Source organism: Panthera pardus, unplaced genomic scaffold, assembly GCF_024362965.1.
Source record: "Panthera pardus isolate Hobbes unplaced genomic scaffold, ASM2436296v1 HiC_scaffold_21, whole genome shotgun sequence".
NCBI classification, from domain to species: domain Eukaryota; kingdom Metazoa; phylum Chordata; class Mammalia; order Carnivora; family Felidae; genus Panthera; species Panthera pardus.
In genome coordinates, this window is record NW_026526777.1 from 5738233 (window position 1) to 5750650 (window position 12418).

General features: G+C 49.7%; 3 non-coding genes across 3 annotated transcripts; 1 reads left to right on the forward strand and 2 right to left on the reverse strand.

Moving 5' to 3' along the window:
- Window positions 1-4829: 4829 nt before the first annotated feature.
- On the reverse strand, window positions 4830-4902 carry TRNAV-CAC (transfer RNA valine (anticodon CAC)). Its single transcript has one exon. It is a non-coding gene; the product is annotated as a tRNA-Val (tRNA).
- Window positions 4903-10410: 5508 nt separating this feature from the next.
- TRNAE-UUC (transfer RNA glutamic acid (anticodon UUC)) lies at window positions 10411-10482 on the forward strand. The gene has a single exon. It is a non-coding gene; the product is annotated as a tRNA-Glu (tRNA).
- An 813-nt stretch (window positions 10483-11295) lies between these two features.
- On the reverse strand, window positions 11296-11367 carry TRNAE-UUC (transfer RNA glutamic acid (anticodon UUC)). The gene has a single exon. It is a non-coding gene; the product is annotated as a tRNA-Glu (tRNA).
- Between the last annotated feature and the right edge of the window lie 1051 nt (window positions 11368-12418).

The following is a 12418-nucleotide window of genomic DNA, read 5'->3' on the forward strand; positions in this document are numbered from 1 at the left end:
TTCCCTGCTTAAAAGAAGTCCCCCTCCCACTCTCTTTGCAGACAGAGTCTCCTCCGCTGTCCTGCCCACCACTCCCCTGTGGTGGATTCAATAAAAATCTCCTTTGTTCTGCCTCAGATGAAATCTTTCACCTCTCATGCCACCAGCTTCGGCCCATCATTACCCCACATTTGGGGGCCCCCATCCAACCGGACAGACACCCCATTTAGGCAACAACAGAAGGTTCTTGGTTCATCATGAAAATGAAGTCAAGGACATGCACGCAGCACAGCAGATGGGTGACACAAGCTGGAAAGTTTATTAAAGTGAAAAGTACACTCTTGAGATAGGAGAGAGGCCAAGCTCAAGAGAGAGAGAGAGAGAGCTGTGTGCCTTTGGTGGTTGTGATGTGGAAGACGTTGGGGTTTGGAGTCAATGGCCAAGAAAGAATTCTTGAGATGTCTTCAGTGCAAAGAAAGTGGTTTGTTAAACCTGCGGGCAGAAAGAGTTGCCCTGGGATTGTAAGGAGCAGTTGATTCTATCCTTGGGGGTTGGAGGAGGGAAAGGCAAGGGAAGTTTCCAAAAGGACTTTCATATGCTAAAGAGGCCCAGCTAGGGTTCAGCTAAGGTGGTTTTTCCCTCTAGCAAAACATTAACATTAAGACAGTTTGGAGCTCCTGGAGGAATGACCTACTTTGCCAGCCTTTATAAGGAAATTTAATTTATCTGCATTTCTTTCTGCCTTTGTTCCCCACATCAGTTGTTTCATTATCTTTTTTTTTTTGACTGTTGTTAACTAGGGAATGGAATATTTGTTGCCTGAGGTGGGAAACAGGGTTTTGCACGTTTGCTTCGTAATTTGGCCAGGGGTTTCCTGTCTTGGCATCCACCATCTTGGGCCTGTCTGGTTTGATCCGGCTTCCTGGGGAGTGTTTCCCGGACAGGCCTCAGACCTTCCCACAGCTGGCCACGACTTCTTTGTTGCTGGCCTCCGGGTGTCCTGTCAGAGCCTAACTAACTGTCTATGCTGACCTGCAGACTACCCTTTTCAGGCCCAAAACACACGCGACCCAGCCATTTTCTTATTTCTAAGCAAGCCTCGCGGATTCTATCCTGAAACTCCGCAGAAGGCTCATCACACTTTTCCTCGGACCTGGGGCGACAGCAGCCTGGGTTCTGCCTGACGGCAGAGAGGGGACTTGTTTGCTCCCGCAAAGAAGGTCTGTGTCCCTGCCCCCCGAATTTCCCTTCTGCATTCCACCAAGGATCAGACTTCGGAAGATGCTGACCAGTCTGGGTAGCACAGGCCTATCGCCCTACTAATTCTTTGTGCTCTCCATAAAGCCCTGAAATATTCTGACCAACAGGGAGGGACTCATTTCAAGGTGCACAAAGCTCTGAGGAATTTGCCCTTCTCCCCGACTGGCCCGGGTTTCTGGCGTCTACTCAGAAAGCAGCTAGCGGAATGGGTAACCTAGGAATGCTAGGTTAGTTGGTCTGGAACAAGGGTGAAGAAGAGCAGTCGACCACTTTGGGCTCAGGATAGAGAAGAAAGCAGGGCCACTGAGGGAGCTGTAGTTATTCCCTCTGTGCTGCTGTTTGGCTGCTGTTTCGCCATGTACAGCCGCAATGGCCGTATATCCATTTTCTGCCCTATTGTGCATTGCAGGGACATGCATTTCCCAAGCTTGCAAAGCAAAAGCCAAATTTCTTAATATGTCTCACAGGGAATTCTACTGCCCCCTAGCTCACTCTGATCCACTTACAGGGCTCTTTTTGCTATTTCCAGAATACAATAGCGCCTGCCACAGGACCTTTGCACTTGCTGCTGCGCTTGCTGGAAGCTGGGCATCCAGATATCTACAGGGCTAGTTTCCTCACTTCCTGTAGGTTTTAACTCAAAAGTCACATTCTCAGGACCCCTTCCTTGGCCGTGCCGTCTAAAACTTCCCATGCTCCCCCCCCCCCCCACACACACACGCATATCGCCGACACTTCCTATTCTGCTGCCCTCTATTTCCTCTTAGTATTTGTTATCACCGAGCATACTATATATTTGATCTTGTCATTGTCTGTCTCACCCACTGGACCGTAAACTCCATGCAGGCAGGGATTTGTTTTTGTCTCTCGTTGTCATTACCGAATCCCCAGGGGTTAGAACAGTACCTGGCACTTAGACACTCTATAAATATTTATTTAATAAAGAATGTATGACGGCATTGTTTGTCCTAGCAAGGAGTACGTGACAGCCTGGTATCCATCACGGGGGAAGGGACAGTAAAATGGGTGGGTGCTCACTATAGAATTATTTACAGTAGTTGGAAACAAAGGACTAAATGTGCGTACAACCACGTGGGTAGACCCTAAAGTTACAGCGCTGAGTGTTACACACCTATCAACTGCACACTTTACAAGGATACATACAAATCCAAGATACATATCAAACACATTAGAGGGGGTGGGAGTAAGGAATAGGGATAAAGGAAAGAAGATTAAGACAAAAATAAAGAGTTTTGTACCCATCCATGTGGATAGAGGACAATGAATTGAGATTAACACTGTACCTGAGGTCCGCCCAAGAACTAATTAATGTTGTGAATATATATTCTTGTTTCATACAAACTTTTTTTTTAAGCTTATTTATTATTGAGAGACAGAGAGAGAGAGAGCATGAGCACTGGAGGGACAGAGAGAGGGGGAGACACAGACTCTGAAGCAGGCTCCAGGCTCCGAGCTGTCAGCACAAAGCCCGATGCGGGGCTGGAACTCAGGAACCGTGAGATCATGACCTGAGCTGAAGTTGGATGCTCAACCAACTGAGCCACCCAGGTGCCCCTTGTTTTTGTTTTGTTTATTTTAGAGAGAGAGAATGAGACCGCATGAGCAGGTGAAAGAGGCAGAGAGAGAGAGAAACAGAGAGACAGAGAGAGTATCTTAAGCAGGCTCCATACTCAGCACGGAGCTCAGGACCTGAGCCGAAATCAAGTCAGATGCTCAACCCACTGAGCCACCCAGGCACCCCGAAAGGTTTTTAATATTTAAAAAAATAGTTTTTATGAAGGAAGTGGCCTACAACGTCCAGGTGCCTATGGCCAATGAAAGTCACAATATAGATCTGCTACAGTTAAGACAATGAGCATATTCATCACCCCCTTCAAATTTCTGTGGGCCCCTTTTTATTTACGTATTTAAAGTTTATTTATTTTGGAGCTCATGGGTGGCTCAATCAGTTAAGCTTTGGACTCTTGATTTCAGCTCAGGTCATGATCTCACATCGGGCTCTGTGCTGACAGTACAGAGCCTGCTTGGGATTCTCTCTCTTCCCCTCTCTCTGCCCCTCCTCTGCTCATGTGCTCCCTCTCCCTCTCTCAACATAAATAAATACACCTAAAAATAAAATTGAAAGAAATACATACACATTAAAAAAGTAATAAAAATACACAAAATACATTTGAGAGAGAGAGAGAGGTAGGGGCAGAGAGAGGGAGGGAGAGAATTCCAAACAGTGCAGAGCCTGATGCAGGGCTGAACCCATGAACTGCGAGATCATGACCTGAGCTGAAATCAAGAGTCCGAAACTTAATCGACTGAGCCACCTAGGCACCTCTGGGCCCCCTTTTCATCCTTATCACCTGCTATCCTCCCATTTCCCAAGCAAGCTCTGATCTGCTTCTGTCATTATAGTTTTCATTTTCTAGAATTTTACACAAATGGACTCCTCTAACCCTCTTTTTTGGTGGGGCTTTCACTCGGCATAATTATTTTGAGGTCCATGTTGTATCACTAGTTCATTCCTTTTCGCGGAGGGGTTGAGGAATATTCTTTTGCATGGGGATACCACAATTTACCTTCATCTGCTCATTGGCATTTGGGTTGTTTCCAGTTTCTGGCTATTACAGATAAAGCTGCTATGAACATTTGTAGACAAGCCTTCATATGGGCATTTATTTTCTTTTTGCTTGGTAAATACCGGGGATTGGAATGGCTCAGTCGTATTTTAGCAGTTTAACTTTCAAAGAAACTGCAAAGTGGACTTTTACATTCATACCAACACGTACGAGTGTATCGATTCCTCTGCATCCTGGACAGCCTGATACGGCAGGCGTTAATAACAGCGTCTAGTGAAATCCCAGCGTGTTTTTGATTTGCGTTTCTCTGGTTAACCACGTCGAACACCTTTTCGTGTGAGCATGTGCTACTCCTCTGTCTTCTCTGGCGAGGTGTCTGAGGGAGGGGTTGGATGGCGAGCATAACTCTTTAATGAGAAGAAAATGTCTCCTTTTCACCTGGTTGAGAACCGAGGGCCTTAGGATCCCCGTGGGGAGGGGCAGAGAAGAGGGAGGGAGGAGATCGCTGTCGTCGACTGAGAACCGGCGGGGGACCCATGGGGGAGAGAGCCCAGTGAAGGCAGGTTGGGCTGGGGGCCCGGCTCCTGGATCCCGGCACCCGAGAGCCGGACCGTCGCCAAGCACTGGCTGGGTCCCCGCACAGCTTTGGCAGATTGTCCGCAGGAAGCGCGACCGCCGCGGCCCCAGCCGAAGGGGGCGGAACCGAGCAGGGTCCGAAGCACAACCTGCTCATCGGGGGTCCGCAAAGGAACCGAGGGGCTTCGCTCACTGAGCAGCCAAGAACTCTCCCTTTCCCGGCCGGAAAAGGACCCCGCAGCGGAGCGCGCCGAAGGGCTGCGGCGGTGCCTGCTGACCCGCGCGGGGCCGAGCCACCTGCCCACCCGCCGCCGGCTCCCGGGCGCCGGTAGTGTCCCCGCGGGCTCGGCGGATTCCTCCGCAGGACTCCCGACGGGGGTGGGGTGGGGGTTTGTAAAAAAAAAAAAAAAAAAAAAAAAGTACGGTTGTTTCCGCCCGGTTTCGAACCGGGGACCTTTCGCGTGTGAGGCGAACGTGATAACCACTACACTACGGAAACCGGTCGGCAGCGGGCGCCTGGAAATCCGCCTTGAAGCTCTACGGCTGGGAGCCGCTGGCCGGCCGGCCGCGGTGAACCCGAGCGCGCCTCCCCCGGGAGCCCCCGGCCCAGCGGGCCCCGGCAGGTGTCGCCGGGGTGGAGAGTCGCAGTCTGCCCCGCGGATGCTGGCCGCGCTGGCGACGTGCGGTAACTACAGGTGGGAAGGGACAGGTGACGGACTTGGCCAGGGTAAGGAAAGCCAGCTTCTATTCGAAACAATACAAATACACTTGATGTTCGCCCAGCACGCAACTTAGAAGGCACTTAGGCAGGAAAACTCCGTTTTCTCTTTCCTATGTCTTTCCTCCTGGGAGTCTCATTTCCGCTCAAACACTTCCTGTCCGCTCCCCACCTGGGTGGGAGGCCTCCCCACGCCCAGCCTGGGACAGCAGCTCAATTCTGACACGATGCTCGCAGAGACAGCGTCAGATCCCCCAGGTTAAGGGCTCGGTCCCACCTGACACCCCTTGCCCCCCTTCAGGTACATATCACAAGGGCACGCTGTCACCTGTGCTTCTGACCAACCGGAGGTTCCCACCACCTCCTTCTGGGATTTGACAATGTGCTAGAATGACTCACTGAACTAAGGAAAACAGGTTACTTACCAGAGTGTCCCTTTATTATAAAAGGATGTAACTCAAGAATAGCCTGACGGAAGAGATGCATAGGGAGGGGTGCGGGAGAAGGGGCATAGATACGGGCTTTGTTGCCCTTTCCGGACCCTCCCTGTGTTCCCCAAGCTCCCTGAACCCCCTACCTAAGGGATCTTTTGCAGACTTCATCAAGGAGGCATGACCCATTATTAACTCAGTCTCCAGCCTCTCTCCAGAGTGGTGGTGGGGGGGGGGGGTGTAACTGAAATGTCCAAACTTTTTAAAAAAAAATTTCTTTTTTTAACGTTTATTTATTTTTGAGACAGAGAGAGACAGAGCGTGAACAGGGGAGGGGCAGAGAGAGAGGGAGACACAGAATCTGAAACAGGCTCCAGGCTCTGAGCTGTCAGCACAGAGCCTGACTCTGGGCTGGAACTCACAGACCCTGAGATCATGACCTGAGCCGAAGTCGGACGCTTAACCGACTGAGCCACCCAGGCGCCCCCCAAACTTTTAATCATAATGGTTTTTCTGGTGACTGGACCCCCATCCTGAGACTATCCAGGAGCCCACCAAGAATCACCCCATTAAAACATGACAGACGCCTCTCCGGGAAATTCCAAGGGATTTAGGAGCTCTGTGACAGGAACCAGGTCAAAGAGCAAATGTTAGAACAAAAGATGCTCCTAGCACCTTTAAAAAGAATTTTTTTTAAGTGTTTGTTTATTTTTGAGAGAGAGAGAGACAGAGAGAGAGTGAACAAGCAGGGGAGGGGCGGAGAGAGAGGGAGACACAGAATCCGAAGCAGGTTTTTTTTGTTTGTTTGTTTGTTTTCCTAGCACTTTTCTTTCTTAGAAAATTACAAGAGTTTTAGGAGCTCTGGCCCGGAGCCTGGGATGAAGACCAAAGTATACATTTCTCGTTATGTCACAGTATCACATTGCCTACGCATTTGGGCGGGGCCTCATTATTTTATAACACTGACTATTAAGTCAGACAGATGCTAGCACCTTCTCTCTCTTTCACTCGGGGCCAGGAAGGAGTTGGGGCCCTCGGCAGAGACCAAAACTAAGACTCAGAAAGTTGGAGAACGAACGAAGGCAGGTTGAAACGTAGGGGGCAGGTCAACTCAGGATGAGGTTACAGGATGGTCACCTCAGAAAAGGTTGTCCAGGGACAGGATCGCACCCGCCAACCTGAGTTCAAAGCTGAAGGTGGCCGCCAACGGTGCCACGTGCGGTCGCGGGCAGGGCTTCCCAGGTAGGTCTTGTCTTGTTCAGGCGCTCGCCGCAGGGAGGGAAGGCTGTACTTCACGCTCGGCCCTGCTGGGCCCAGCACCGGCCCTCGGCACCGCCCAGGGCCCAGCACTGTGATCCAGAGCCTGGTAGCAGGACGGACTCGGGTGATGGCAAAAGCCAGACGCGGAAATCATCGGGAGCCCAGCACTTCGCTTCATGTCTCCCAAAGCCCCGCTCCGGCTGAAAGCCACTCTTTCTTTTACCCAGAGTCGAGACCCAGGTCGAGAATTAGGCTGGACCCTGTGCTGGCTTGAAGGGACCCTTCCCTTGGACTGAGGGAGGGGGGGTGCCAGGGCGGGGGAGGGAATTCCCATCCACCAGCCCTCAGCCTGATGATAACAGCTTCTCGGCAACCTCTTCTGTAAGCCCTCTTCTGTAAGCTAGAAGCCCTCTTCTGTAAGCTAGTTTCATCAACTTCTTTCTGAAATAGATCTTATTTTTTTTTAAATTTTTTAATGTTTATTTATTTAGAGACAGAGAGAGACAGAGCATGAACGAGGGAGGGTCAGAGAGAGAGGGAGACACAGAATCTGAAGCAGGCTCCAGGCTCTGAGCTGTCAGCACAGAGCCCGACGCGGGGCTCGAACTCATGGACCGTGAGAACATGCCCTGAGCCGAAGTCGGACGCTTAACCGACTGAAATATATTTTAACCTATAACCCTGAAATATATTTTAAAAGTAGGGGCGCCTGCGTGGCTCAGTTGCTTAAACGCCCAACCCTTGGTTTCAGCTCAGGTCATGATCTTGTGGTTTGTGGGTTCAAGCCCCACATTGGGTTCCGTGCTGGCAGCACAGAGCCGGCTTGGGATTCTTTCTCTCTCTCTCTAGCTCTGAGAGACCAGCATAGGAGTCACACAAGGTGGAAATGCCAGAAACACTGCGGGCTTTCCACCCCTCCCCCTCCCAAGTCCACAAGGTTGTGGAAGGTGGTCATAGACAGCCCCTCTTCCCACTGGGGACGAAGAGGTGGCCCGGGGGGTGTGGGGCCCACGTGTGGGAGTGGGCAGAGCAGAGCAGAGGCTTGGCCTTGCGGAAGCGGTGGGTCAGCAAAATCCAACCGCGGGCTCAGGCCAGAGGCCTGCCTGCCTGGCTCCTGCTGGCGGAGAGGGCAGTGGGCGATCGCAAGGAGCCCTCTGTTGGCGTCTATCCTACAGGCGAAGCAAAAAGAGCGATCAACTGGGTCCAGAGTCCAGCCCGACGCCTGGCTGGGAGTTGCAGCCTGGGCTTCCTGAGCTCTTAGGCCTTGTGCAGAAAGCGGCAGGAAAAGGGCCGTGAAAGGTAGTGAAATATAAAGCTTTTCCCTTTGTTCCATGGCCTCCCTCCCAACCTGTCGTGGTGTCGTTTTTACTTGCTATTTAATGTCGTTCTGTGTGAAGAAAAATTAAAATGATTTGCACAAATGTTACATGTCATCTTTATATTGTACAAGGCCCATTTCTTATCCTCTACTTCATCTGGTTTTTTCTTAAAATTTTTTTAACGTTTATTTATTATTGAGAGACAGGGCATGAGCATGGGAGGGGCAGAGAGAGTTGGAGGAGACAGAATCCAAAGCGGGCTCCAGGCTCTGAGCTGTCAGCACAGAGCCCAACGCGGGACCCAAACTCACCCACCAGGAGATCATGGCCTAAACTGAAGTTAGACACTTAACCGACTGAGCCACCCAGGTGCCCCTCTTCTGCTTTATCTTGAGCTCCTATGGTCAAGCTTCTCTCCTCCCCGTAGGTCCTTGGACTTTGACGTGTCCCCAAGATTGAGCAGGCACCCCTATGCAGAACATGTCCCATTTACTAGCTGATCCTGACAATCGGGTGACCAAAGGGAAACACGTTTCCTGGGAAACTGCAGCATCATCGTGTTCTGTTCACTCTCCCTTGCTGCCTCAACTTCCCCTTAAAAGTTTCTGCTAAGCTCTGCTTACCTCACCCTATGACAGAAACGCCCTTTGCTGTTTGATTTTGAGATATTTGCAGATTTCTGAGATTGGAGCATTCTCTCTATTGCGGTAGTCTTTTTTGAGAAGTGTCTCCTTAACTAAGTCCGGATTTGGTTTTGGTTGGCAGTGCAAATACAAAAGCGTTTAACTCATAGGCAGAATCACCAGAATCACGCACATGAATTAAAAAAAAAATTATTTCAATTCTAGTTAGTTAATATATGGTGCAATATCGGTTTCAGAAGTAGAATTTAGTGATGCATCACTTACATACAATACGCAGTGCTCATCACAAGGCCCTCCTTAGTACCCATCACCCAATTAGCTCATCCCCCCCCCCACCTTCCCTTCAGCAACCCTCAGTTCGTTCTCTGTATTTAAGAGTCTCTTATGGTTTGCCTTCCTCTCTTTTTTTCCCCTCTCGTCCCTTATGTTCATCCGTTTTGTTTCTTAAATTCCACATATGAGTGAAAACCTACGGTATTTGTCTTTCTCTAACTTATTTCCCTTAGCATAATACATTCTAGCTCCATCCACATCCTTGCAACTGGCAAGATTTCATTTTTTTGATGACTAATAATCCATTGTTTATATAAATATAAATATAAATATCTATATTATATATAATATAAATTATATATAATATATAATCTATATAATATAAATATTATATAATATATATATATATATCTCACATCTTTTTTATCCATTCATCTGTCGATGGACATTTGGGCTCTTTCCATAGTTTGGAAATTTCCATAATTTCCACAGTTGTTGATAGTGCTGTTAACATGGGGGTGCTCGTGCCCATTCAAATGTGTATTTTTGTATCCCTTGGGTAAATACCTAGTAGTGCAATTGCTGGGTCAGGGTAGTTCTATTTTTAACTTTTTGAGGAACCTCCATACTGTTTCCCAGAGTGGCTGCCCCAGTTGGCATTCCCACCAGCAGTGTAAGAGGGGGGTCCCCTCTCCCCGCACTCCCAGAACATGTTGCACAGACTTAACTGTTTTTATTTTACTCCTGAATATGCCCATCCTACCGCCATTTTCTGCCTTCAGCTTGCTGATATGGAAGGAAGGACTGGAAGGAAAAGGAACTCTGGCTTGTGCTGTCTTCACCTTTCCTTCTGTGTCATCCTTTCCCCCCTAAGCAGTTGGCTAATACAGGAAGTGAGGGAAGAAAGGATATGATAGGATTATTTGGTCTTTGGTCTTTTTGCTTAGAACGCCATAACCTTCTTTTTGCGTTTGAAGCAAATTCTGCTTGGAAAGGAAAGCGTGGCCTCGGGGCTGGCAGGTCAGTTTATTCTGTCACCAAGACAACGTGCTTACTGTGCACTCGCCTTAAGTCTCTGAACTCCCATTGCGGCAGTGGGTCCATCCCGAATTCTGTGTTCATCAAAGGTAGCAAATGCTAGGTACAAATGCGCCACGAGGAAGGTCGACACGAATGTTGCTGGTATCTTCTCTGCTCATACGCAGGCGCCCTGGTTCCAATGGACTCTGTTACGAAACCCACATTTAAAGGTTATTTAAAATTTCAAGGACATTTCCCGGACATCCCCCCCGAATTCCAAGACACAGAATCAGTCCTAAGCTCCTTTTCCAGAAGGCGCTACTTACGTTTGTTGAGCACCGCTCCCTGGTGGTCTAGTGGCTAGGATTCGGCGCTTTCACCGCCGCGGCCCGGGTTCGATTCCCGGTCAGGGAAGTCTGTTTTCTTTCTGATCCCCACCGACATTCTGCTGTTGCCGCCAACAACTCGGTTTTGACCAAGGCTCACGTGCGCGCACCTCACATGCCATCCTGTCCCGAGGTGTGTCAATATCACGGGAATGGGGTACACGGGGTGTATGTGAAGAATGAAAAATTCCTCTAAGCCTAGCCAAACTCGCCTCTGCCTCACTCTATTGGGAATTATGGATTTGTTTTTTCCATCTAAGAAAATTTCTACATGAAACGAGTTCTATCAAATGACTCTCACATCTATTACGGTTTGATTGGGATAGGTACGGTTTTAGTAATGGATGTAATTTTTTCCCTGTTCATTGAAACCCTAAGGTACATGCGAGAGGTGTAGACAGCTCAGGTGATTTTACCAGATCTGGGGCCGTTCGGTCTTTTGTAAGCGCAAGAATACATTTCTATATGTTGATTAGTTCATTTTACCTGTAAGACAGGAACTATAATACAAAGACGGATAGCAACTCATATGACACCAGTCTTTGGCTCCCTGGTGACTTTGTCTGCGGTTCTCAGCACTGATTTCAGGATCACCTGGGAAAAGCTTGAGAGGCAGGCAGATTCTGCGAGGCATCGTCTTAATCCGGGGATCCGTGAGCTTGGCCTTGGCGGGCAGGAGTGGGGAGCCACGGGAGCACTGGCTGGCCTGCAAGGCTGCGTGCAACCGGCCTTGGGGGTAACCAGGCTCAGGAGCCGTAACAGTAGCAAAATGTTAGTGGTGGACAGAAAGGAAGGCGGGGGGGGGGGGGGGGAGAAAAAAAAGAAGGAAGGCACAACCCACTTCCCTGACCGGGAATCGAACCCGGGCCGCGGCGGTGAAAGCGCCGAATCCTAGCCACTAGACCACCAGGGAGAGGTATTTAGCATCCCTGAGCGTCAACTCCTAGAATAAGATCTTAAGAATGATGCAGCCACCTGTTAGGGGCCTTTAGAAACGTCTGGAGAATGTTCTGTAGGGGGGTGTGTGGTGCTGGATGCAGCGACTGCCACGTGGGTCAGAGGGTGGCAGGAAACTTTAGTGGCAGAAAAGTTGCAAAAAAGACCGTCACAAGTCAAGCCAGGGAAGAGGACACTTTTTCCTACATTTTCGTCACCGACTCCCTCTGACCGCAGGGCTCGCTCGGGTTTCTTTCTTTTTTCCCCTCTCTTCATTCCTAAAATATTTGTGCGTCTCTCACTTCAAGTTTCCCCGTGGTTGATTGAGGAAACCCATGTCTCTCTTTTGCTCCCTCACCCCCCAAAAAGGATGCTGTTCCTGATCTTCTCCGATGATGGCCCTCCCCTGCGCAGAGGGAGGAGCATTCAGGGCCAAGGGGACACGCCCACCGGGAGCCGCCCCCCTCTCCCCGGCCAGGCTCTGTTATTTGGGACGTAGAATGACCTGCACAAATGGCTGACGTTTGGTTAGGGCGCCCCTCTCCCCCACCCGCGTGGTGGAAGTGGGTTAGCCTCCGGTGCGTGCAAGTAAGGCTCGACAGGTGGCCAAAGGGAGGCTGTTTGCAGGGGTTCGAACAGATCCTGGTGCCCATACACCTGCACAGGACCCCTCTCAGCGCAGGAAGGAGCTAGAATTGAGAGGAGAGGGTCTTTCCTGGGCCACGGTGGTCAGGCAGAACTATGAGGAGTCTCACAATTCTAAATGCAAATCTGGACCCACAGGTCCTTAAGAAAATATTTTTGTCAATGTAGATGGAAAGCTCTCATTGTATGTTACTGCTTATGAGCTTAATTGATCAATTTAAAGCATCTAGACATATGGTATGTGGCCCTCCATTTGTACTGTTCCCCGCAATCACAAATATGAGGCACCAATGGAGGGTCTTTTGGACTCTTCCCTTTTGTATTCCGTTTGCACTGCTTCTCTGACCTTCCAGGCCCACCCCCAACAGAGCTCTCAGCTCCTT